Source organism: Musa acuminata, chromosome BXJ1-6 (genome assembly GCF_036884655.1).
Source record: "Musa acuminata AAA Group cultivar baxijiao chromosome BXJ1-6, Cavendish_Baxijiao_AAA, whole genome shotgun sequence".
NCBI lineage: Eukaryota > Viridiplantae > Streptophyta > Magnoliopsida > Zingiberales > Musaceae > Musa > Musa acuminata.
The window spans coordinates 1615081-1640438 of NC_088332.1; the positions used below are offsets into that span (position 1 = coordinate 1615081).

The 25358-nt window shown below is 35.6% G+C and overlaps 1 pseudogene; it reads right to left on the reverse strand.

The window, feature by feature from the left end:
• Nucleotides 1–3885: 3885 nt before the first annotated feature.
• Nucleotides 3886–21476, reverse strand: LOC135677922 (beta-hexosaminidase 3-like; annotated as a pseudogene).
• Between the last annotated feature and the right edge of the window lie 3882 nt (nucleotides 21477–25358).

A 25358-nucleotide genomic window follows, 5' to 3' on the forward strand; every position in this document is an offset into this window, starting at 1 on the left:
AGGATAAAAAAAAAAAGACAGGATTAGAGGAACAAGATACAATAATTTCCAAAATTTCTTTAGCATTTTAGCAAAATAATTACTTTCTCATAAACCTTTTATATGAAAATTTTGAGTGCCACGTTAACTTTAGACCTCACCTCATTTGTTCGAGCTCCTTTTATTTTTTACTCCATACCCAAAAATGAGATTGAACAAGCAAAATTATATGTTTAAACAACTGAAACAAAACAAATTATGTTGTTTTAACAACTGAACCATAAATAATAATATCCTTTCGACAAATTAATGGTAGTCATATACTCGGTGATCAAATTTAGTGATCATCTCAATTGAATACAGGACAGCCTTCTACAACAACTCATGGTGCCGTTGGACAATGAGCCAAGGTGCAATGGTTGTCCATCTCCAAACCCCACTAATAGGTCCATATATACACTAGATTGAAGAAAAAGAATAACAAAAGTGCTCAAAATAGATGCTCCGGAATCCAGTCCAATTGATAACACGTAATTATAATGTGCCCACTATTCTTTGAACCTTCGGAAGACAAAGTAGTTCAATATCAAACCAATTATGAACCATGACCAAACGTTCACTGATTTCGATCCTTAAAAGGTTTAATTTGTGTATTTATTTAATTTTGGCTAATTCAACATGAATTTATAACCACTTTGAGCAAAAATAAATATATAAATATTGTTAGAGAAGATTTTTCGAAGTTGAGAGAAAAATCTATGGAGACCTATCTTATGTTGTTTTAAAATGAACAAGGTCACATTATTTTTTAGTCCTATTAAAAAAATGGTGAAATCTCACTTAAAATAAATATAACTCAGATATCACATTTTAAAAAAATTATTAAAATCTCAGAAATCCTTAAAAAGATATACAAAGGCCCAAATGACCTATTTTTGGACAAAATTACACAAATTTTAATTTTATTAAAAAATAGTATAATCCCATTAAAAAAGAACATAACTTAGGTGCTAGTTTTCTTTTCTTTTTTTTGAAGTTTTAGGAAACTATGGAAATAATTTAGAAAGGTCTAAATGGCCACTTTCGGTTTTTAAGCTTTTAAAATGGATGTTTCCACTATTTTTAGCCTTAAAATATTGAATTTATCTCATTTTAAAATTTTGTCCAATTTAATGTGAATTAATAACCATTTGGGTCACAAAAAATGAATATCATGAGATTAATGTTTTGAGAAAATAATTTTGAAGTCCTTGCTTATATTATTTTTGAGATTTGATTTACACGATTTTTGAATATGATTGCATTGTTTTTATTATTGAGTTCAAAAATAGTGCGACTCAATTCAAAAATTTTATAACTCAGATCTCACTATTTCTATATTTTATGAAATTTTATAATTCCTTTTAAATGACTTACAAAGGCCTATATGTATTTTTTTCCTATTTCTAAGTCATTCAAATAGGCATTTTCACTGATTTCAACCCTTAAATGGTTGAATTTATATCATTTTTTTTTATTTTTATAAAATTTGAAGTAAATTTAAACTATGTCGAGTATAAATTCACTTAAATTTTATTGAAAAAGTTTTTATAAAATAATAAAAATAAAATTTTGGAGACTCGAGTTACATTTTTTAAATCTAGGGTTGCATTGTTTTTAATCCTATTTTAAAAAAAGCATTTAATGTCATTCAAAAAGACTATGAAGACTATAAAACAATTTAATCTCATCCAAAAAGCCTTTAAAATAGGTATGAATATTTATTTTAACCATTAAAGCATTTCATTAAAGTTCGATTCCAAATAAAGTTCATTATACTTTTATTTGATCCAATTTAAGTACCTGGATAGACCTCAACAGAAAACTCAAGACCACAATTATTAGTATACAAGTATTTTTAAATTTTTGAGAGAAAATTATTTTTTTAGATCAACTATTTTTAAATATGGTCACACTGTTTTTTAGTCCTATTTAAATATAGGATAACCTCATTCAAAAAGAGTAAAAGTGAGGTCTAAATCTTTTTTATTTTCTAATTTTTAGAAACATAAAAAACTATTTACAAAGGCCTAAATCATCAAATAAGCATTTCACATATTTTTAAGCTTTTAAAAGGGCCAAAGAGTCATTTTTTTCAATTTTGACCAATATAACATGAATTTACAACTATTTTGTACTAAAAATCACTTATATGTTATTAAAGAACGTTTTCTAAAGTTTTGAAATAATTTTTTTTTGAGACAAAGTTACACTATTTTCAAATTTTTAGGTTTTTATTCAAAAATAGTGTAATTTAGGTCTAACTATTTTAGTAATATCCAAAATTTCACAAAACCTTGGAAATAATATATAAGACCCAAATGATCATTTTTCATTTTTAATATTTTAAAATAATAATTTCATGTCATTGTTGAGACAACCTAATGGTTAGTGCATTGTTGCAATATTAATTGATGTAACGTTCGACTACATGTTTGAGTGTCTTATAAATTGTTTAATGTAATAATTTTTTAAAACATATGGTTATTAATTTTTTAAACCTTTGAAAAGCTCAATTTGTACCTTTTTTTCAATTTTGATATTTAAAGTGAATTTACAATTACTTTAGGCCAAAAACTAGTGAATATTATCGTCGTATGTTTTCCAAAGGAGTTGAGTTACATTGTTTTTGGTTCTCATTTACAAACAATATTTCTTCATTAAAAAATAATGCCAATTCAGTCAACTATTTCAAAACGATCCAAGATTTAATAAAACAAAAACATTTTGTAAAGGCTTGAAGAATCACTTTTTCTATTTCAAACTTTTAAAATAGATATTTTCAACTTTCAAAATAGATATTTTCACTGATTTTAGTCCTTAAAACATTTGCGTCAATTTTTTAGTTTCGACTAATTTGAAAAGAATTTACGATCACTTAGGCCAAAAATCACTTGTAAATTATTAGAAATTTTCTTTCTAAGTTTTAATTAAAAAATTGGATACTTGAATTACAATATTTTTAAATAGCATCGGACTATTTTTGAGTCCTATTATAAAAAATGTAACCTCAGTTTCACTGTATTCAAAAAATCATTAGATTCTGTTTCTCTTATAAATTTGCATTCCTCCAATAACATTCAACTATATTTCATCTCTTGTTCCTTAATCCTTCAGTAACTTTGGTTGTCTGACAAGCATAAAAAAAAGGTGTATCTGTCTGAAAATTGCAAAGAATTTTGGTGAACTTCTATGATTCATAGAGGTTTATCCATCACTCTTCTCCTAATCTAGCTTACAAAGTCATAACTCATATAAGAAGATCTTACTCAAATACAAAGAATTTAGTATGACTCTAGATAACACCTTTTAACACTAACTCAGATAAACTTTAGATTATTTTCCAACATTATATAATTTCTTTTACAGGTTGAATAAACATGGAATGAATGAATCTCAGGGCTACAAGTATTTTGTTTTGAGTGCACAAAAAATAGCATTATCACATGGAGATGAAGTCATCAATTGGTATGAATTGTATGTCCTCGGTTGTTTCTGCTCTAAAACTTGTGTTCCTTGATGAACAGGGAAGAGACTTTCAACAACTTTGGGAGTCAACTCAGCCCAAAAACTGTGGTTCATAACTGGTATTTTTTCTTGCTCTGCCATGTTTGTTCTAATTGGTATCAAGCAATACATATGCTTTCAAATATGTCAAATGTAAGTTCTCATCATTAATGATAAAACACACATCAAATGTAAATTTTTTGGATAATAAAACACAACAGGACAATCTTCTATAGCTTCCAGAAACACAACTAAGAAAGGATAGGAAAGAGATGAGAAATCTGACTGCTGAGAGATTTTAACTTTTTTGTTGCTAACATCATAGAACTAAATAAGAAGAAGATGCAAAGAACTCAGATATCAGGAAAACTAATTTGTTAATCTTAAACATGTCAATGATCGACAAAAAGAAACATTATGTCACATTGCTCCACAGCAGAAATTTTATTTTTTGGGTTTGCTTGAATGACACTAATCAGCAAGATTTCAGCAGAAACTGATTAACTATTGTCGTATAAATACTAATTTACCCCCCCATAAAGGCCGGCAACAATGGCTGATCCTCTCTTAGCGTCATGCAAGCACTGCTGTCGATGATCTTAATGGCTGTTCACTGCTTGTAGCAAGAACCAGGGCCCAATGGAGCAGTTCTACCAGGTCCTGCTACCGGCGCAGCAGCAACCCCCATTTGGTTGAGCAAACATCTGAATCTAGCCAATCTTCCTGTGGCTTGCCTTGGGTCCTTCGCTAGTTTGTCAAGAGGAGTCCACAACCTCTCTTTGGAAAAAACAAACCGATTGCAGAATTCAGTAGATTCACGAAAGATGATCAGAAACACTTAATTAACAATGGCGTGAATTTTGACAAACAGTTTATACAAGTATTGATCTTTATCTCTGCTTTTGATACTACACAATACATTTTTCAGATATGAGTAGCATGCATGTTGAAGAAGACAACTTGATAATATGATTCTGTCGAAGTAAGGAGACAGCAGAGGTAGCACTCGGCTGGTTTGGTGCAGGTTGGTTATTCTTGAATCTTTCATATGAAAAAATTAAGTAGAATTATTTACCTCTATATCATAAATCTTGTATTGGCAAGTTTGATATTCTATACTACCACAGTACTTTGGATGCACAAGAAGATATCACTTGTTCTACAAACATGCAAGTTCAGATGTACAAAAGATGGTGGACTCATGCTGAGTTTGTGAATTTGTCAATGCACACATCTAGTGTCAGACCAATAAAGATATTACCATTTTGAAATGTTCAATTGATCAGTATGCGAACATGCATGGACTGATGTTTCCTGTCTGACTGAATGCCGATATTGGAACATATAGTTCGATAGCGATACAATACCATTACTTTTTAATTTGTTTTTCTATTTTATTCAATTATATATATACTGGTCTTATATTGGTTGGGTAGGTTATGGAAACTGATATCTAACCGAGATTTTAATGCTTAGTTTTCGCCAGAATTACCTGCAGCAGCTGCAGCACGAGGCCAGATGGTTTGCTCAATATCAGAGGCATCAATACTTTCTCCCCACATGCACACCTCACCACCAATGACCAATTTTTGCTGCTCAGGCGTGGAGATGTTTGTAAGGGGCTCATTCATGTAGAACTTCTGCCATGGGACATCCAAGTGATCCAAGTACCACTTGTCCTGGTTGCTCACAATGCATATCTCAGTCCGGCCACCACCACCTTCTGCGCTATTCCACCACCAAGCCTGCAAGCACACAAGGAAAATTGTCTTATGACATTGATGACACCAACACAATCCATCCGGATCGGTGTACACATAAATAAATCCAAATTTCCAACATGCATTCTGATTTTTCTTTTTTTTTGGGGGTGAGGATCTGGGAGAGGAAACACATGTGGTTTCTGAATAAAGTAAGATAGTGTATCATCATAACTTTTTGTTTTGACTAGACAGATTGGACAAAGAAAAAATGGCATCAAGAGCATAATGCAATTAACATTCTATAAGAAATAATGATCTGATCTCATTGGATGATAAGTTTGTGCTGCATTAGTTTGTTCAGTTTGCCATGCTGACGAGAAGATGGATACTGAAAAAGCAAATTGTTACTATACATGTACAAAGTCAAAGATTATAAATATGTTTATTTTGACTAATATTAGACATTTTACAACATCAACTACAAGTATGATGAATGAATGATGGATGGTCTCTGTTCCCACGTTTCATCATGGTATCACTGATTACATGAGGGTTGTTAATGACCACATTTATTATCCAAAAAATCAACATTTGATGTGTGTTTTATCATTAATGATGAGAACTTACATTTGACATATTTGAAAGCATATGTATTGCTTGATACCAATTAGAACAAACATGGCAGATCAAGAAAAAATACCAGTTATGAACCACAGTTTTTGGGCTGAGTTGACTCCTAAAGTTGTTGAAAGTCTCTTCCCTGTTCATCAAGGAACACAAGTTTTAGAGCAGAAACAACCGAGGACATACAATTCATCCAGATGTAGAATTCATACCAATTGATGACTTCATATCCATGTGATAATGCTATTTTTTGTGCACGCAAAACAAAATACTTGTAGCCCTGAGATTCATTCATTCCATGTTTATTCAACCTGTAAAAGAAATTACATAATGCTGGAAGATAATCTAAAGTTTATCTGAGTTAGTGTTAAAAGGTGTTATCTAGAGTCATACTAAATTCCTTGACACCGTTGCTAGGCTTCCGGTGGCTGGCCTTGTGCTAGCCCAGAGCCTGGTAAGACCCGAATGCCTTCTCGCAGACTCAACGACCCGAATGCCGAGTGAGAGGCCAACAATGGCAGGCGATGAGTATCGGACCCTCAGCCGTAGAGCGCCAAGTACTCTTTCTTTGTCGATGCCAAGTACTCTTTACCATGACACAGGATAACACAGATTTAAACTCCTCATTCCATTCATAGATTTAACATAGTATCATTCATTCATACAAAATAAAAACATACTCCTACATATTACAATATTAAAACATACCATAACATTTACTCACACATTCACATACATAAATAAAAAGACTAATTTAAAACTACAAACTACATAGTGCTATTAGCAAAAGATGCTGTCTAGGGGGGGGGGGGGCAGCATTTCAGGCGGCGAGCGCAACAGTCTTTGGTACTTTGCCTTGTGACTGTCATGGATATAATCAATAAGATTAGCAATATATAAAAAAATAAAATGACACCCTTAGCCATCTCTTACAAACAATCACTCGCTTGTACTTGGTCTTGTACTACAACAACCATTTTATAGACGTGAACTCACTCCCTCTCAAAAGCCAACTCGTGAGGTGATACAATAACATTACTTTTTAATTCTTTTTCTATTTTATTCAATTATATATATACTGGTCTTATATTGGTTGGGTAGGTTATGGAAACTGATATCTAACCGAGATTTTAATGCTTAGTTTTCGCCAGTATTACCTGCAGCAGCTGCAGCACGAGGCCAGATGGTTTGCTCGATATCAGAGGCATCAATACTTTCTCCCCACATGCACACCTCACCACCAATGACCAATTTTTGCTACTCAGGCGTGGAGATGTTTGTAAGGGGCTCATTCATGTACAACTTCAGAGCTCTCAGCTCTTGCACTTCCTTTTGCAGGAACTCGCAGTCCACCTCTGTTTGCTTCAACTTCGTCTTGAGATTAACCCAAGCATTAACGAGATCAGTATACGAAGGTCACAGCATCATCACACCTAATTAATTGCCGGAGAAAGAATACCTTGCTCTTCGGTTCTGAAACCACACTTCCTCTTGCCTTGGCCTCAGGTTGAGTTGTTTGGCCAACGCCAGTTTTTGCTTCTGTCATCACGCAGGAGAAGCAGACCCATGTTAGCAACGATTGCTACACCATCATGTATCGGTAGTCACCGAAGGAGAAGAGGGAATTAAGGGGATGAGGGTGTTGTGCTCCTTGAAGCTCTCCTCGAGGATGGTGGACTGGTCCTTGGAGAGGAGGAGAGATTGTTGCTCTCCCCATCCAACGACGTCATCGCCTCGTTGGGAGAGCTCGCCCCCTCCGACGACGTCATCGCCGCCGCGACAGTGACGCTGCCGACACTCCCGTCGTTGTGGCACCTCTTGTGCCCCCCAGCGCTTGCCCCAAGGGAAACGTATTCAGGCACCCTGAGCACCCTGCCGCCACCGGAGGCTGGAAGGAGGCGCTTGCGCTAGTCATGGAAGAGCCCGAGGCGAGGCTTCCTCGACACTGCTGTTAGGCTTCCGATGGCTGGCCTTGTGCCCGGCTAGGGCATGATACGACCCGAATGCCTACCCGTAGACGGAAGGCCTGTACTCGAGCTTCGCCGGCCAAGTCGGAGGACAACAATGGCAGGCGATGAGTATCGGGCCCTCATCCGCGAGCGAGCACTAGGAGGCAGAGCGCAAGTACTCCTTTGCTGATCGAAGCGCTTGGGTCCGAGGGAAAATCGTTCCATATCAAACCTGAAAAAAAAAAACGAAAAAGAAAAAAAAATATATTGTGCATAATGAAATAGTTGAAAAAAAGAAAGTTTTACCATAACATTGTTTACGAGGAGAGGCACGCCACCTGTAGAAGGCGACGTCTACTAGAGTCGAAGGCCACCACATATAGGGCGAGTGCACTAGCAACTTCATGAATATGCCAGCAAACCCATATCCGAGAAACTACACACCATAAGCCATTTTAAGTTATCACTTCTTCAAAGGAAGTTGGGAAAGATCAACTAGAATTAACTAAAACATTCGAAGAATTCAGCATCATATTATTACTTTTTCTAAAGAATAACTAATGGTTTTTTTTTTACACCGATTTCATGATAACAAAAGAAATCACCTGAATCGATTAGTACCAGCAGTATGGCCGGCAATAACGGGATATCCTTGTGGTAGATCTTGGATATGGTTAATATTTCAAAGCCGGCAGAAGCACTTACCCTGCCGGCCAACATGGTGGTCGCCACATGTTCTTTCAAGTTGAAGGGTCCCGGATTCAACGAGAAACTCCAGTTTGTGTATGGCATTCTTATCACTTTGTTCGGTAGCATGTTAGCCATTAGTTTCCTAGCAATGAACACCATCATGTTGATGCAGAGTCGCAGACATGTGAAAAATTGAACATTTGCTGTCGGTAAAAGGATAATGCTGCACTTACGGACCCGAGGATGCAAATGGGGATTCCGATAAGCCATGTTCGGAATGTCAAGACCTGCAATGTGTTATCATCTGTTGGTGGGACTGTCAACCGAACTTGCTCAATCGGAGAGTCATCCAGAATCGAAGAACCTGAAAGAAGAGGAGAGGGAGGAAGAAAATGAAAAAGAATCATATAAGGATGACAGTAAGAAGTCAAAACGAAAGATGTCAGGGCATATCACCTTCTTCATCGGCCATTTGGTAGGACTCCTATTAGAGAATAAGCTGTAAATTGAGAAGATATAAAGGATCAAAGCATCTCTAAATATAGTGGAAAGGATTAATTGTCCAACCATTAATAGAAAGAGTTGTGATTCCGTTGCCAAATATACTTTTATTAGTTTTAAAGGTGTCGGTGTGGCTGTGATAGTTAAGGGAATTAAATCTGTCAGTGATCCCAAAAAAAAAATGTAAAAAATCGTGAACTGGATAGTGGGAATATTCTATATTAAGTGGATTGGCGTTGGTACATTATTGCTTTCAAAATCTTTTTTCTCTTTTTCTCACCTGGTTATTGATGGCAACGTCAACACCGGAATGGCTGACGAGGAAGAAAAGGAGAGGAAACGAGGCGTGAGGCGATTGGGAGAAGATATTGGTTCATGCAAGCTAATATTTCATTCCTCAGAAAGGTGTGAGGCAATGGGGAGAGCAACGAGGTCTTTTTTTTCTTTTTTTTTCTAACAATTATTTTTTATTTATTTACACACACGTTTCCCTGTGCCTCGAGCTCGCCCCCTCCGACGACGTCATCGCCGCCGCGGCAGTGCCGCTGCCGACGCTCCCGTCGTTGCGGCACCTCTTGTGCCCCCCAGCGCTTGCCCCAAGGGAAACGTCTTCAAGCACCCCGAGCACCGGTGCACCCTGCCGCCACCGGAGGCGCTTGCGCTAGTCGTGGAAGAGCCCGAGGCGAGGCTTCCTCGACGCCGCTGCTAGGCTTTCGATGGCTGGCCTTGTGCCCACCCAGGGCCTGGTAAGACCCGAATGCCTTCCGTCCGGAAGGCCTGTACTCGAGCTTCCCCGGCGGTGCCGAGTCGGAGGACAACAATGGCAGTACCGGGCCCTCACCCGAGGAGGCAGAGCGCCCCTCCTTTGTCGGCGGGTGATCGAAGCGGAGGGAGAATCACGTATCAAACCTGAAAAAACGAAACAAGCAAAAAAAAAACAAAAAAAAAACATATTGTGCATAACACAGATTTAACCTCCTCGTTTCATTCCATTCATAGTATCAATATACAGAGTAAAATGCTTAATCACAGCCATATATTACAAAAGTAAAGTACAACTCCAAGAAGTTAATCACACATCCCACTAGATAAGATAACCTAAGTTAATGAGGAGGATTAGATAATAATAAACTACATAGTGCCATTAACCGACGCTGGATTTGGATGACAACACGGTAGTTTTTCGGTACAGCAGTCTTTACCTTCGCCAATAAAAAACATTAAAATAATCATTATAAACAACATAAAAATAAATAGCATCACACCAGCCATCCTTCGCACGTTACTATTTCACAACTCGTACTCGTTGTTGTACTATGCGTACCATTTTATAGACAATGATTCGACCTACTCCCTCTCAAAAGCCAACCCACCCGTGAGCTGACAGTGCCAGCCCACCCGTGTTATCCTGTGTCATGGTAAAACTTTTGCTATTTCATTATGCACAATATATTTTTTCTTTTTTTTTCTTTTGTTCTTTTTTTTTTTCAGGTTTGAGAGGGTCCGGTACTTGGCATCGACAAAGAAAGAGTACTTGGCGCTCTACGGCTGAGGGTCCGGTACTCATCGCCTGCCATTGTTGGCCTCCCACTCGGCATTCGGGTCGTTGAGTCTGCGAGAAGGCATTCGGGTCTTACCAGGCTCTAGGCTGGCACAAGGCCAGCCACCGGAAGCCTAGCAACGGTGTCAAGGAATTTAGTATGACTCTAGATAACACATTTTAACACTAACTCAGATAAACTTTAGATTATCTTCCAGCATTATGTAATTTCTTTTACAGGTTGAATAAACATAGAATGAATGAATCTCAGGGCTACAAGTATTTTGTTTTGCGTGCACAAAAAATAGCATCATCACATGGATATGAGGTCATCAATTGGTATGAATTCCACATCTGGATGAATTGTATGTCCTCGGTTGTTTCTGCTCTAAAACTTGTGTTCCTTGATGAACAGGGAAGAGACTTTCAACAACTTTAGGAGTCAACTCAGCCCAAAAACTGTGGTTCATAACTAGTATTTTTTCTTGATCTGCCATGTTTGTTCTAATTGGTATCAAGCAATACATATGCTTTCAAATATGTCAAATGTAAGTTCTCATCATTAATGATAAAACACACATCAAATGTTGATTTTTTGGATAATAAATGTGGTCATTAACAACCCTCATGTAATCAGTGATACCATGATGAAACGTGGGAACAGAGACCATCCATCATTCATTCATCATACTTGTAGTTGATGTTGTAAAATGTCTAATATTAGTCAAAATAAACATATTTATAATCTTTGACTTTGTACATGTATAGTAACAATTTGCTTTTTCAGCATCCATCTTCTGGTCAGCATGGCAAACTGAACAAACTAATGCAGCATCGGACCAATAGGACCAACGCTGAACATTAGCGCATCGCACAAAGTAGCTCACATCGTTGTCGCGGGCACTCACCTCACGGGTGGGCTGGCTTTTGAGAGGAAGTAGGTCGAACCATTGTCTATAAAATGGTACTCATAGTACAACAACGAGTACGAGTTGTACTTTAATTTTGTAATATATGACTGTGATTAAGCGTTTTACTCTGTATATTGATACTATGAATGGAATGAAACGAGGTTAAATCTGTGTTATGCACAATATGTTTTTTTTTTTTTTGCTTGTTTCTTTTTTTCAGGTTTGATACGTGATTCTCCCTCCGCTTCGATCACCCGCCGACAAAGGAGGGGCGCTCTGCCTCCTCGGGCGAGGGCCCGGTACTGCCATTGTTGTCCTCCGACTCTATTACTTATGGTTTCCAATAACACATGATCATTGGCCATTGAAACGTGACCCATAGAACCACGGTGTTTAGGCGGATGAACATTTATACGTCGCACGAAGTACTGGCTTTGCTCAGGTCGCTGTCGTGGTCACTGTCACCTCACGGGTTGGCTTTTGAGAGGGAGTGAGTTCACGTCTATAAAATGGTTGTCGTAGTATAAGACCAAGTACGAGCGAGTGATTGTTTGTGAGAGATGGCTAAGGGTAAGGGTGTCATTCTATTTTTTTATATATTGCTAATCTTATTGATTATATCCATGACAGTCACAGGGCAAAGTACCAAAGACTGTTACGCTCGCCGCCTGAAATGCTGCCCCCCCCCCCCCTAGACAGCACCTTTTGCTAATAGCACTATGTAGTTTGTAGTTTTAAATTAGTCTTTTTATTTATGTATGTGGATGTGTGAGTAAATGTTATGGTATGTTTTAATATTTAATATGTAGGAGTATGTTTTTATTTTGTATGAATGAATAATACTATGTTAAAACTATGAATAGAATGAGGCACCCCGAGCACCGGTGCACCCTGCCGCCACCGGAGGCCGGAAGGAGGCGCTTGCGCTAATCGTGGAAGAGCCCGGGGCAAGGCTTCCTCGACACCGCTGCTAGGCTTCCGATGGCTAGCCTTGTGCCCGCCTAGGGCTTGATACGACCCGAATGCTTACCCGTAGACGAAAGGCCTGTACTCGAGCTTCGCCGGCCAAGTCGGAGGATAACAATGGCACGCGATAAGTACCAGGCCCTCATCCGCGGGCGAGCACGAGGAGGCAATGGTCATGAGTGATCGGAAACCGTATCGAGGAACCTCATGGTCAGGTAAGTCTCGATCGACTGCACACTTTGTCGTCACCACCATCAGTAACGCATCCGGCAGATCTCGTACAAGCAGGGGGGGCCGCGGAGGTCCACCTTCACAAAGATGAGGGCTATGTGGTGCTTCGAGAGTGAGGGTAATAACAAGGGAAGTGGGTGCCTCAAGCCACGGTCTTGATGCACCTGCGGACAAGCCCAACAATCTCCTTCTCCGGCTCGCTAACCATCTCCGCAACCTTTATTAACAAAATTAAAGCATATTCCTAACACTTAATCACACATCAAAGATAGATAAATAAAAACAATAATTATCATCATTAAGAAAAGCAAAATTAAGACAACTAGAATCGCACCTTGGCCATATCTCACACACCACGATCTGAGAAACCACTGCCTCTCAAAAGCTCACCCGTGATTCCACTGTCTCTCAAAAGCTCACCCGTGAAATGATGATGACCGTGACAGTGACTGAGCAAAGCGAGCAAAATACTTCGAGCAACGCGCAAATCTTCACCCGCGTAAATACCATAAGCCAGCATTAATGGGATTCATATGTTGATCCTATGGGTCCCGTTTCAGTCGTCAATGGTCATGAGTGATCCAACAATAACTAACTAACTAACTAAATCATCAAAATTCAGCAACCATATTATTTATTGCCTCTTCTTTACAAAAAAAAGAATAAATAATTATTTTTTAATACCAATTTCTCGATACTAGAAGAAGAAATCACCTGAATCGATAGCACCAGCAGCATGGCCGGCAGTAATGGGATATCCTTGTGGTAGAAGATCTTGGACATGGATAATATTTCGAAGCCGGAAGAGGCACTTTCCGTGCCTTCCTTTAATTGGGTGGTCGTGACACATCCGTCCCATAACGATGATGATGTGCCATTACCCGCTACTTACTTTGTGGCGAAGCTCGCATCTAGATTACATAATATGTGGCGCTATTCGTGTCATGCTGCCCTGCTCCTTCTCTTCATCCCTGATTAACGTATGCCTATGAACGTATAAATGTACATACACGTCACATCCTTCGAGTATGCTATTATGGACATGGGAACGGAATAGCTATGGCATTTCCATTATGTACATTGGAAGTAAGCAGAGGGACCGCGCAGCAATGGTTGCCATTTCCATTTGGAAATTCAACCCCTCTTCCTGTGCTTCTCTTACAGCTATGTATATGCACACTGCTCTCTCTCTTCCTGTACTTCTCTTACAGCTATGTATATGCACACTGCTCTCTCTCTTCCTGTGCTTCTCTTACAGCTATGCATATAAAAAGAGGGAGGGAGAGAGTAACCGCACCTCCACACCTCGTCCCAACTACTGACTGAACCCCATACCTTACCCTTCCCATCTCTTTTCTCTCAACCCACCATTGATGCCCTTCAATTCATGCCAACCACTCTCTTCTGAAGAAAGAAAGAAGTTCCACTGCCATCACTTACTTCCCCTACTTGGGAAGGACACAAGCTGCAGCGGCGTGTTTATTACCCTCACCCTCGAAGCACCACACCGCCCCCATCTATGCGAAGGTGGACCTCCGCGGCTCCCCCTGTTGCCGGTTCTGTCTATAAAATGGTTCTCATGGTAAACACCGAGTGCGAGTGACCGACTGTGTGATGGCTAAGTGTTTGATATTATTTATTTTTATACTAATTATGGTGCTTATTTTTATAATGACAGTTTATGGAAGAATGACTAGAGAAGAAGAGTGTTGTCTGCGTCATCTTAGTTCCTGCCTAGACTAATAGTACTATGTAGTTTATTATTGTAATCCTGCTCATATTTTTATTTATCTATCTTTATTTAGTGGATGTGTGATTAAGTATTAGGAATGTGCTTTAATTTTGTAAGTGGATACTATGAATGGAATGAAATGAGGAGGTTAAATCTGTGTTATGGTAAAACTTTTCTTTCTCAGTTATTTCTTTATGCACAATATATATATTTTTTGTTTTTTTATTTTTTGTTTTTTTTGCTTCTTTCTTTGGTTTTTCAGGTTTGATTCGATCACCTGGGCGGGCACAATGCCAGCCATCGGAAGGCTAGCAGCGGCGTCGAGGAAGCCTCGGCCTCGGGGCTCTTCCACGGCAAGCGCAAGCGCCACCGCGGCGGCCTCCGACGGCGGCAGGGTGCACCGGTGTTCGGTGTGCCTGAAGACGTTTCCGTTGGGGCAAGCGCTGGGGGGCACAAGAGGTACCACAACGACGGGAGCGTCGGCAGCGGCAGTACCTCGGCGACGATGACGTCGTCGGAGGCGACGAGCTTGAGGCACAGGGCGTTCTATGAATCATAGAAGTTCACCAAAATTCTTTGCAATTTTCAGACAGATACACCTTTTTTTTATGCTTGTCAGACAACGAAAGTTACTGAAGGATTAAGGAACAAGAGATGAAATATAATTGAATGTTATTGGAGGAATGTAAATTTATAAGAGAAACATAATCTAATGATTTTTTGAATTGAGTGAAACTGAGGTTACATTTTTTATAATAGGACTCAAAAATAGTCCAATGCTATTTAAAAATATTGTAATTCAAGTATCCAATTTTTTAATTAAAACTTAGAAAGAAAATTTCTAATAATTTACAAGTGATTTTTGGCCTAAGTGATTGTAAATTCTTTTCAAATTAGTCGAAAAGGACTAAAATCAGTGAAAATATCGATTTTGAAAGTTTAAAATATATATTTTAAAAGTTTGAAATAGAAAAAGTGATTGTTCAAGCCTTTATAAAATGTTTTTAAGGTTTTATTAAATCCTGGATCGTTTTGAAATAGTTGACTGAATTGGCATTTTTTTTTTAATGAAGAAATATTGTTTGTAAATGAGAACCAAAAACAATGTAACTCAACTCCTTTGGAAAACATACGACGATAATATTCACTAGTTTTTGGCCTAAAGTAATTGTAAATTCACTTTAAATATCAAATTTGAAAAAAAGGTACAAATTGAGCTTTTCAAAGATTTAAAAATTTAATAACCATATGTTTTAAAAAATTATTACATTAAACAATGTATAAGACACCCAAACATGTAGTCGAACCTTACATCAATTAATATTGCAACAATGCATTAACCATTAGGTTGTCTCAACAATGACATAAAAATTCTTATTTTAAAATATTAAAAATAAAAAATGATCATTTGGGTCTTATATATTATTTCCAAGTTTTTTCGAAATTTTGGATATTTCTAAAATAGTTAGACCTAAATTACACTATTTTTGAATAAAAACCTGAAAATTTGAAAACAGTGTAACTTTGTCTCCAAAAAAAAATATTTCAAAACTTTAGAAAACGTTCTTTAATAACATATAAGTGATTTTAGTACAAAATAGTTGTAAATTCATGTTATATTGGTCAAAATTGAAAAAATGACTCTTGGCCCTTTTAAAAGCTTAAAAATATGTGAAATACTTATTTGATGATTTAGGCCTTTGTAAATAGTTTTTTATGTTCTTAAAAATTAGAAAATAAAAAAGAGTTAGACCTGACTTTTACTCTTTTTGAACAAGGTTATCCTATATTTAAATAGGACTAAAATACTCTGTTGAGGTCTATCCTATAGAAGTACTCAAATTGGATCAAATAAAAGTACAATGAACTTTATTTGAAATCGGACTTTAATGAACTGCTTTAACGGTTAAAATAAATATTCATACCTATTTTAAAGGCTTTTTGGATGGGGTTAAATTGTTTTCTAGTCTTCGTAGTCTTTTTGAATGACATTAAATGCTTTTTTTTAAAATAGGATTAAAAACAATGCAACCCTAGATTTAAAAAATGTAACTCGAGTCTCCAAAATTTTATTTTTATTATTTTATAAAAACTTTTTCAATAAAATTTAAGTGAATTTATACCCGACATAGTTTAAATTTACTTCAAATTTTATAAAAATAAAAAAAATGATATAAATTCAACCATTTAAGGGTTGAAATCAGTGAAAATGCCTATTTGAATGACTTAGAAATAGGAAAAAAATACATATAGGCCTTTGTAAGTCATTTAAAAGGAATTCTAAAATTTCATAAAATATAGAAATAGTGAGATCTGAGTTATAAAATTTTTGAATTGAGTCGCACTATTTTTGAACTCAATAATAAAAACAATGCAATCATATTCAAAAATCGTGTAAATCAAATCTCAAAAATAATATAAGCAAGGACTTCAAAATTATTTTCTCAAAACATTAATCTCATGATATTCATTTTTTGTGACCCAAAGTGGTTATTAATTCACGTTAAATTGGACAAAATTTTAAAATGAGATAAATTCAATATTTTAAGGCTAAAAATCGTGGAAACATCCATTTTAAAAGCTTAAGAACCAAAAGTGGCCATTTAGACCTTCCTACATTATTTCCATAGTTTCCTAAAACTTCAAAAAAAAGAAAAGAAAACTAGCACCTAAGTTATGTTCTTTTTTAATGGGATTATACTATTTTTTAATAAAGTTAAAAATTGTGTAATTTTGTCCAAAAAGAGGTCATTTGGGCCTTTGCATATCATTTCTAAGGATTTCTGAGATTTTAATATTTTTTTTTAAAATGTGATATCTGAGTTATATTTATTTAAAGTGAGATTACACCATTTTTTTAATAGGACTAAAAAATAATGTGACCTTGTTCATTTTAAAACAACATAAGATAGGTCTCCAAAAAATTTTCTCTCAACTTCGAAAAATCTTCTCTAACAATATTTATATGTTTTTTTTGCTCAAAGTGGTTATAAATTCATGTTGAATTAGCCAAAATTAAATAAATACACAAATTAAACCTTTTAAGGATCGAAATCAGTGAAAATACCAATGTTAAAGACTTATCTTAATTACACTTTATTTATTAGGATTATACTATTTTAGAATAGGTTTCCAAAAACAATATACCTTGTTTGAAAACTATGTAACTAAAAAAACATTCTCTAATAATATACAAGTGGTTTTGGGGTAAAGTGGTTGAAAATTCATCATAAATTGGCCAAATTTATAAAATTAACACAGATTCATCATTTTAAGGGTAAAAAATAGAAAAAATCATTTAAGTCTGTGTAAGTCATTGCCAAAGTATCTTGGAAATTTGATAGTTTTTGAGAAAAGTGGATCATGAGTTATTCTTTTTTAATAAGATTATACTGTTTTTAATATGACTCCAGAAATAATATAACTCTTAGTCTCGAAAATAATTTTTTAATAGAACTTCAGAAAAATAATATTTAACTGGTTTTTTAGATCAAGGTGGTTGTAAATTCACCTTAAACTAGGTTAATTTAGATAATGACAAATTCAATCTTTTAAGGGCTTTAATAAGTGAAAATACCTATTTTAAAGACTAAAATTAGAAACATAGGTATTTGTGCTTATAATTTTTTTAAATTTCCTAAAAAAAATTTAATGGGGTTAAATTTTCTTTAATAGGAACCTAAAGATAGTATAATCTCATTCAAAAATAGTATGATCCAGGTTTTAAAAGGATAAAAATTCAGAAAACCTTTTAAGATAATATTCAAGTGATTTTTTGGCCGAAGTAGTTGTAAATTTAACTTAAATTTGATAAAATTAGATAAACAAAACAAATTCAAAATTTAAAGGAATCAAATTATGAAAACACCTATTTTGATACCTTAAGAAAATGATGATCATTTAGAACTATGTTAGTCATTTCAAAGTTATTCTAAATATTTGATAATTTTTAGAAAAAGTGAAACCTAAGTTTCCTTTTTTTTTTTTCAAACTTCAAAAACCCTTCTCTCATGATATTTAATAAGTTTTTGTTCCAAAACAATTATAAATTCACTGAGTAAGAAAATTTGCTTAAGCGTAATCATCAACTTGTTCCTCAAGAGAGGTGGGCAAAGCTGATACGAAATTTGAATGGAAATTAAAGGCTGAAAATGTACTATAAAATTTAAGTCCCAAAGAAAGACATGGGCATTCTAATGAATGTAGATAAACGATGAAGTTGTCTTGATAAAAACTATTAGAGGTAGAAGAAACTATGATCTATGCCATGAATAAATTCTATAAAGGTGAAAATTTGGGTTTGTAAGGATACATACCATTCAATTATACGAGGAGTGTTGGTCCAGCAGCCTGAAATCCACAACAAAAGCGGTATATTATGCAAAAAAAAAAAAGAAACACTTGCATACTTCAAAATATTAAATTAAATTAAAGTTAAAAATATCACCTGGTGTGGCTTGGTATGAGCGGTATTTACCAATTCCATAACCTACTAGTACGTGGACCAGAGTAAACCGGATGGTATGTGTGGTACATGGCTTGTACCACCCAATATAGCTGGCATAGGATGACACTAACCTTTTTTCTTTTTTTTTCTTCAGATCTTTTTTTGAGACTCGATATGTCTCGGTCCAGTAACCAAAATTAAAACAAAACCTTTTGATTTGAAGTATCTAAACTTCTAAAACAATTGTTTCTTAAAGCCATCTTTTGCTATTTGTATGAGACATCAAATGAAACATGAATGGTAGAAAAACAAAGTCCGAAAGGAAAACATGAAAAGTGACTTTGTAAAGATCAAATGTCAAGAAATGACCCAAAAAGAAAGTTAAATCAGTGAAGTAGTATTTGATAGTTTCCGTTGTCTCTAGAAGTTTCAAGTTTGCCCACCACTGACCATGATGACTAAAAAGAACATGTTGAGGCATAAACAAATGAGGTGCTATTACACTTAACAGGAAATGTATGAGCTTACTTGTGTTAACTTCATCACCCCCCCCCAAATGGACAAACCTGAACTTGAAAACCTTAGTGAAATCTGAAACATTAATCAGGAATTAGTCATTCATCTAACAACCATCATGAAAGATAATCTAACTTGCTTTTCTAAACTAAAAATAACATGAACTTTGAGAATAAATTCTTAGAAAAGAAGTCACATCAAAAGTATCAATTCACTGTATTGTATTCATCCAATATTATCAATTGCAGATATGATCAAACTCTGCTGTTAATCTTGTAGAAAGTTCTGGCTTTATTTGTCAGGTGCCTCTGGGAACCTGATTATTATGTGTGGCTAGTCTTGTTAACATCTAAATCACTGAAACCGTATTGTATTAGATGCAAACAGCAAGAAGAAGAAAATTTACCAGAAAGAATTCCTTCAATTACTTTGAATGTGAACTCTTTACTGACATCAAGTGGTTCTTGGCATTCAGCTGAGGGCCACAAATCAGGATAGCCCACACCCCTACAAAAGATAATTTATAGAGTTTTATCTGGGTTGTGTAATCACTCCCAACCCAATTCACAGAGAAAAATCAAATAAATTGAAAAAGAATATTGCATTGCAGAAAAGAAGACATCTTTGGAGATGCAGGCTATGATCACCAAGAGCAGTATGAGTTACTATAATAACAACATGATTTCTTTTAGTTAAAAATTCAAGAATTTTTAAATCCATACTACAAAATAAGAGCTAAAAGGCCTTTGGACTTTATCTACCATGAGAGAGCATGGCCGGGCACATCAATCTCAGCCAACACGTTTACTCCCCTTCTTTCTGCATGCCTGAAAATATTCTTGTTTAGAAGTACAAAAAGATTCAGTCATGAAGAAACTAAGAAGCACCATAAAACTCATACTGATATATAAATTACAGGTATACACATATGAACCATTTAAAAACATACACAAGTGCAGATGATAATTTATGCATGTGAGGCATCATACAGGAGCTTTTGTCCCCAATTCTTGTCACCAGAATGTATATTCTTAGGGGTTTGTTCAATGTTCATCAGAGCAGAGGGTCATATGTGCCACTAATATATGTGCATGACCACAGAGAAGAAGTAGGCCTGCTTAGCATGTAATTAAAACTTAAGTATATTTTAAGAAGTCTGATCATATGTGCCACTGATAAATGTGCATGAGGGGATGATGCAGAGACACTGACAACAGTAGTGTGATGGAGATTATATGGGTCATACATTGCAAGAAAAAATATTTCAACTGATGAAAGGAAACTAGACATCACATAAGAAAAAATAATTACTTTCTTCTTAGTTCAGATGTCTGTTACACTCAAATATATCTGTATGCAAACTTTTTGTCCTAAAAAGTCATATGCCTGTAATGATCTAGGTATAACCCTAGCATATTCACCATCTCTTGTTGAGAGCTAGGTACAGATGGCTGGTTAATGATCAGATCTAGGCCAGTGTGACAATCTCCAAGAACAAACATACCACAACCTTGAAAAGGATGCTTAAGTAGCCATTCATTGCTTACTGTGCGATTTCAAGAGCATCAGCCTTAGTATCTCGCTCAGAGTAGGAGTATGCACCAGCCCACAGTCTTGGATATGATGGTATCTCCAAGGGGAAGGATTGCTTATCCACCGCGCGGCTCGCCCGCGCCAGCCTTTGCCGCCACCGCCCTGCCCCCCTGCCCCCCGCGAGGACGTGTAATCCCCGGATGCCATTCGATTAGATTAGTATTAAAGATAGTAATTAGTGTGATGGGAGAGAGGCTCGTACGTCGCCACCGCTCGGCAGCCGGGTCCCCACGCTTGTAGCGTCGTTCACGGGTGGGAGGGATCATCACGGGACCTGCGGGGTCCCCACGCCTTGTTGCGTCGTTCACGGGTGGGAGGGATCATCACGGGACCTGCGGGGTCTCCACGCCTTGTAGCGTCGTTCACGGGTGGGAGGAATCATCACGGGACCCGCGCGGTCATTCACGGGTGGTGGCAGGGATTACGGGCGAAGGAGGGACGGCGAGAAAGGTGCCGAGAGGCGGCGCCGATGTCACGGTGTCCTCCTTCTCCGGCCCGCTAATCATCTCCGCCACCACGGTGTCCTCCTTCTCCGGCCCGCTAATCATCTCCGCCACCTTTATTAACATAATGATTGTGCTTCTTCGCATACACATACGCATACTTACTGAGGAGAATAAGATCACAAAAGGATGTCCAAAGTGCGTTAACTCAGAAACAGGAGATGATCGGAAAGAATGGAACACAAAAAGAAAAAGAAAAAAAAGAGAAGGAATACGGACGAGCATGAGGAGGGAAGGGGAGTGGCGGACATGGCAGCGCTGCTGTACCCCACCTCCCACATCTGCTCCCCCCGGGTCCCGCTACGCGTCGTACCCCCTGATCACCACGACCGCCATAAACTCCACCATCCTTATATGGCGGCCAATTTCTCCCTCTGTCCTCCCACTAGGCTCGATCACTTAGTATGCAGCAAGCAAGAGAAGAAGAAACAGAAACACGCCGCTGCAGCTTGTGTCTTTCCCAAGTAGGGGAAATAAGTGATGGCAGTGGAACTTCTCTCTTTCTTCGGAAGAGAGTGGTTGGCATGAATTGAAGGGCATCAATGGTGCTGCAAAAGAAGAACAAACAGAAACACGCCACTGCAGCTTGTGTCTTCACATATGTATGTGTCTTTCCCAAGGAGGGGAAGTGATGGCAGTGGAACTTCTCTCTTTCTTCAGAAGAGAGTGGTTGGCATGAATTGAAGGGCATCAACGGTGGGTTGAGAGAAAAGAGATGGGAAGGGTAAGGTATGGGGTTCAGTCAGTAGTTGGGACGAGGTGTGGAGGTGCGGTTACTCTTTCCCTCCCTCTTTTTATATGCATAGCTGTAAGAGAAGCACAGGTAGAGAGAGAGAGAGAGAGAGAAAAAGAGAGCAGTGTGCATATACATAGCTGTAAGATAAACACAGGAAGAGGGGTTGAATTTCCAAATGGAAATGACAACTATGGCTGTCGTGGTCCCTCTGCTTGCTTCCTGTATCAGCAGAGCAGGGCAGCGTGGCATATTATGTAATCTAGATGCGAGCTTCGCCCCCAACAAGGGAGCCGTGTGGACGGTAAGTAGCGGGTAATGGCGCATCATCATCCTTATGGGGTGTATGTGTCACACACCACCCAATTAATGATAGTGATGGTGGGTGCACTTTGAAATTATCAAATATTTAGAATAACTTTGAAATGACTAACATAGTTCTAAATTATCATCATTTTTTTATGGTATCAAAATAGGTGTTTTCATAATTTGATTCCTTTCAATTTTGAATTTGTTTTGTTTATCTAATTTTATCAAATTTAAGTTAAATTTACAACTACTTCGGCCAAAAAATCACTTGAATATTATCTTAAAAGGTTTTCTGAATTTTTATCCTTTTAAAACCTGGATCATACTATTTTTGAATGAGATTATACTATCTTTAGGTTCCTATTAAAGAAAATTTAACCCCAATAAATTTTTTTTAGGAAATTTTAAAAAAAAATTATAAGCTCAAATAATTATGTTTCTATTTTTAGTCTTTAAAATAGGTATTTTCACTGATTAAAGCCCTTAAAAGATTGAATTTGTCATTATCTAAATTAACCTAGTTTAAGGTGAATTTACAACCACCTTGCTCTAAAAAACCAGTTAAATATTATTTTTCTGAAGTTCTATTAAAAAATTATTTTCGAGACTAAGAGTTATATTATTTCTGGAGTCACATTAAAAACAGTATAATCTTATTAAAAAAGAATAACTCATGATCCACTTTTCTCAAAAACTATCAAATTTCCAAGATACTTTGGAAATGACTTACACAGACTTAAATGATTTTTTCTATTTTTTACCCTTAAAATGATGAATCTGTGTTAATTTTATAAATTTGGCCAATTTATGATTAATTTACAACCACTTTACCCCAAAACCACTTGTATATTATTAGAGAATGTTTTTTTAGTTACATAGTTTTCAAACAAGGTATATTGTTTTGGGAAACCTATTCTAAAATAGTATAATCCTAATAAATAAAGTGTAATTAAGATAAGTCTTTAACATTGGTATTTTCACTGATTTCGATCCTTAAAAGGTTTAATTTGTGTATTTATTTAATTTTGGCTAATTCAACATGAATTTATAACCACTTTGAGCAAAAAAAACATCTAAATATTGTTAGAGAAGATTTTTCGAAGTTGAGAGAAAATTTTTTGGAGACCTATCTTATGTTGTTTTAAAATGAACAAGGTCACATTATTTTTTAGTCCTATTAAAAAGATGGAGTAAAATCTCACTTAAAATAAATATAACTCAGATATCACATTTTAAAAAATTCTTAAAATCTCATAAATCCTTAGAAATGATATACAAAGGCCCAAATGACCTATTTTTGGACAAAATTACACAATTTTTAATTTTATTAAAAAATAGTATAATCCCATTAAAAAAGAACATAACTTAGGCACTAGTTTTCTTTTCTTTTTTTTGAAGTTTTAGGAAACTATGGAAATAATGTAGGAAGGTCTAAATGGCCACTTTTGGTTCTTAAGCTTTTAAAATGGATGTTTCCACTATTTTTAGCCTTAAAATATTGAATTTATCTCATTTTTAAATTTTGTCCAATTTAATGTGAATTAATAACCACTTTGGGTCACAAAAAAGGAATATCATGAGATTAATGTTTTGAGAAAATAATTTTGAAGTCCTTGCTTATATTATTTTTGAGATTTGATTTACACTATTTTTTAATATGATTGCATTGTTTTTATTATCGAGTTCAAAAATAGTGCGACTCAATTCAAAAATTTTATAACTCAGATCTCACTATTTCTATATTTTATGAAATTTTAGAATTCCTTTTAAATGACTTACAAAGGTCTATATGTATTTTTTTTCCTATTTCTAAGTCATTCAAATAGGCATTTTCACTGATTTCAACCCTTAAATGGTTGAATTTATATCATTTTTTTATTTTTATAAAATTTGAAGTAAATTTAAACTATGTTGGGTATAAAATCACTTCAATTTTATTGAAAAAGTTTTTATAAAATAATAAAAATAAAATTTTGGAGACTCGAGTTACATTTTTTAAATCTAGGGTTGCATTGTTTTTAATCCTATTTTAGAAAAGCATTTAATGTCATTCAAAAAGACTACGAAAACTAGAAAACAATTTAACCCCATCCAAAAAGCCTTTAAAATAGGTATGAATATTTATTTTAACCGTTAAAGCAGTTCATTAAAGTCCGATTCCAAATAAAGTTCATTGTACTTTTATTTGATCCAATTTGAGTACCTCTACAGGATAGACCTCAACAGAAAACTCAAGACCACGATTATTAGTATACAAGTATTTTTAAATTTTTGAGAGAAAATTATTTTTTTAGATCAACTATTTTTAAATATGGTCACACTGTTTTTTAGTCCTATTTAAATATAGGATAACCTCATTCAAAAAGAGTAAAAGTGAGGTCTAACTCTTTTTTATTTTCTAATTTTTAAGAACATAAAAAACTATTTACAAAGGCCTAAATCATCTAATAAGTATTTCACATATTTTTAAGCTTTTAAAAGGGCCAAGAGTCATTTTTTCAATTTTGACCAATATAACATGAATTTACAACTATTTTGTACTAAAAATCACTTATATGTTATTAAAGAACGTTTTCTAAAGTTTTGAAATAAATTTTTTTGGAGACAAAGTTACACTGTTTTCAAATTTTTAGGTTTTTATTCAAAAATAGTGTAATTTAGGTCTAACTATTTTAGAAATATCCAAAATTTCACAAAACATTGGAAATAATATATAAGACCCAAATGATCATTTTTCATTTTTAATCTTTTAAAGTAAGAATTTTCATGTCATTATTGAGACAACCTAATGGTTAGTGCATTGTTGCAATATTAATCGATGTAAGGTTTGACTACATGTTTGAGTGTCTTATAAATTGTTTAATGTAATAATTTTTTAAAACATA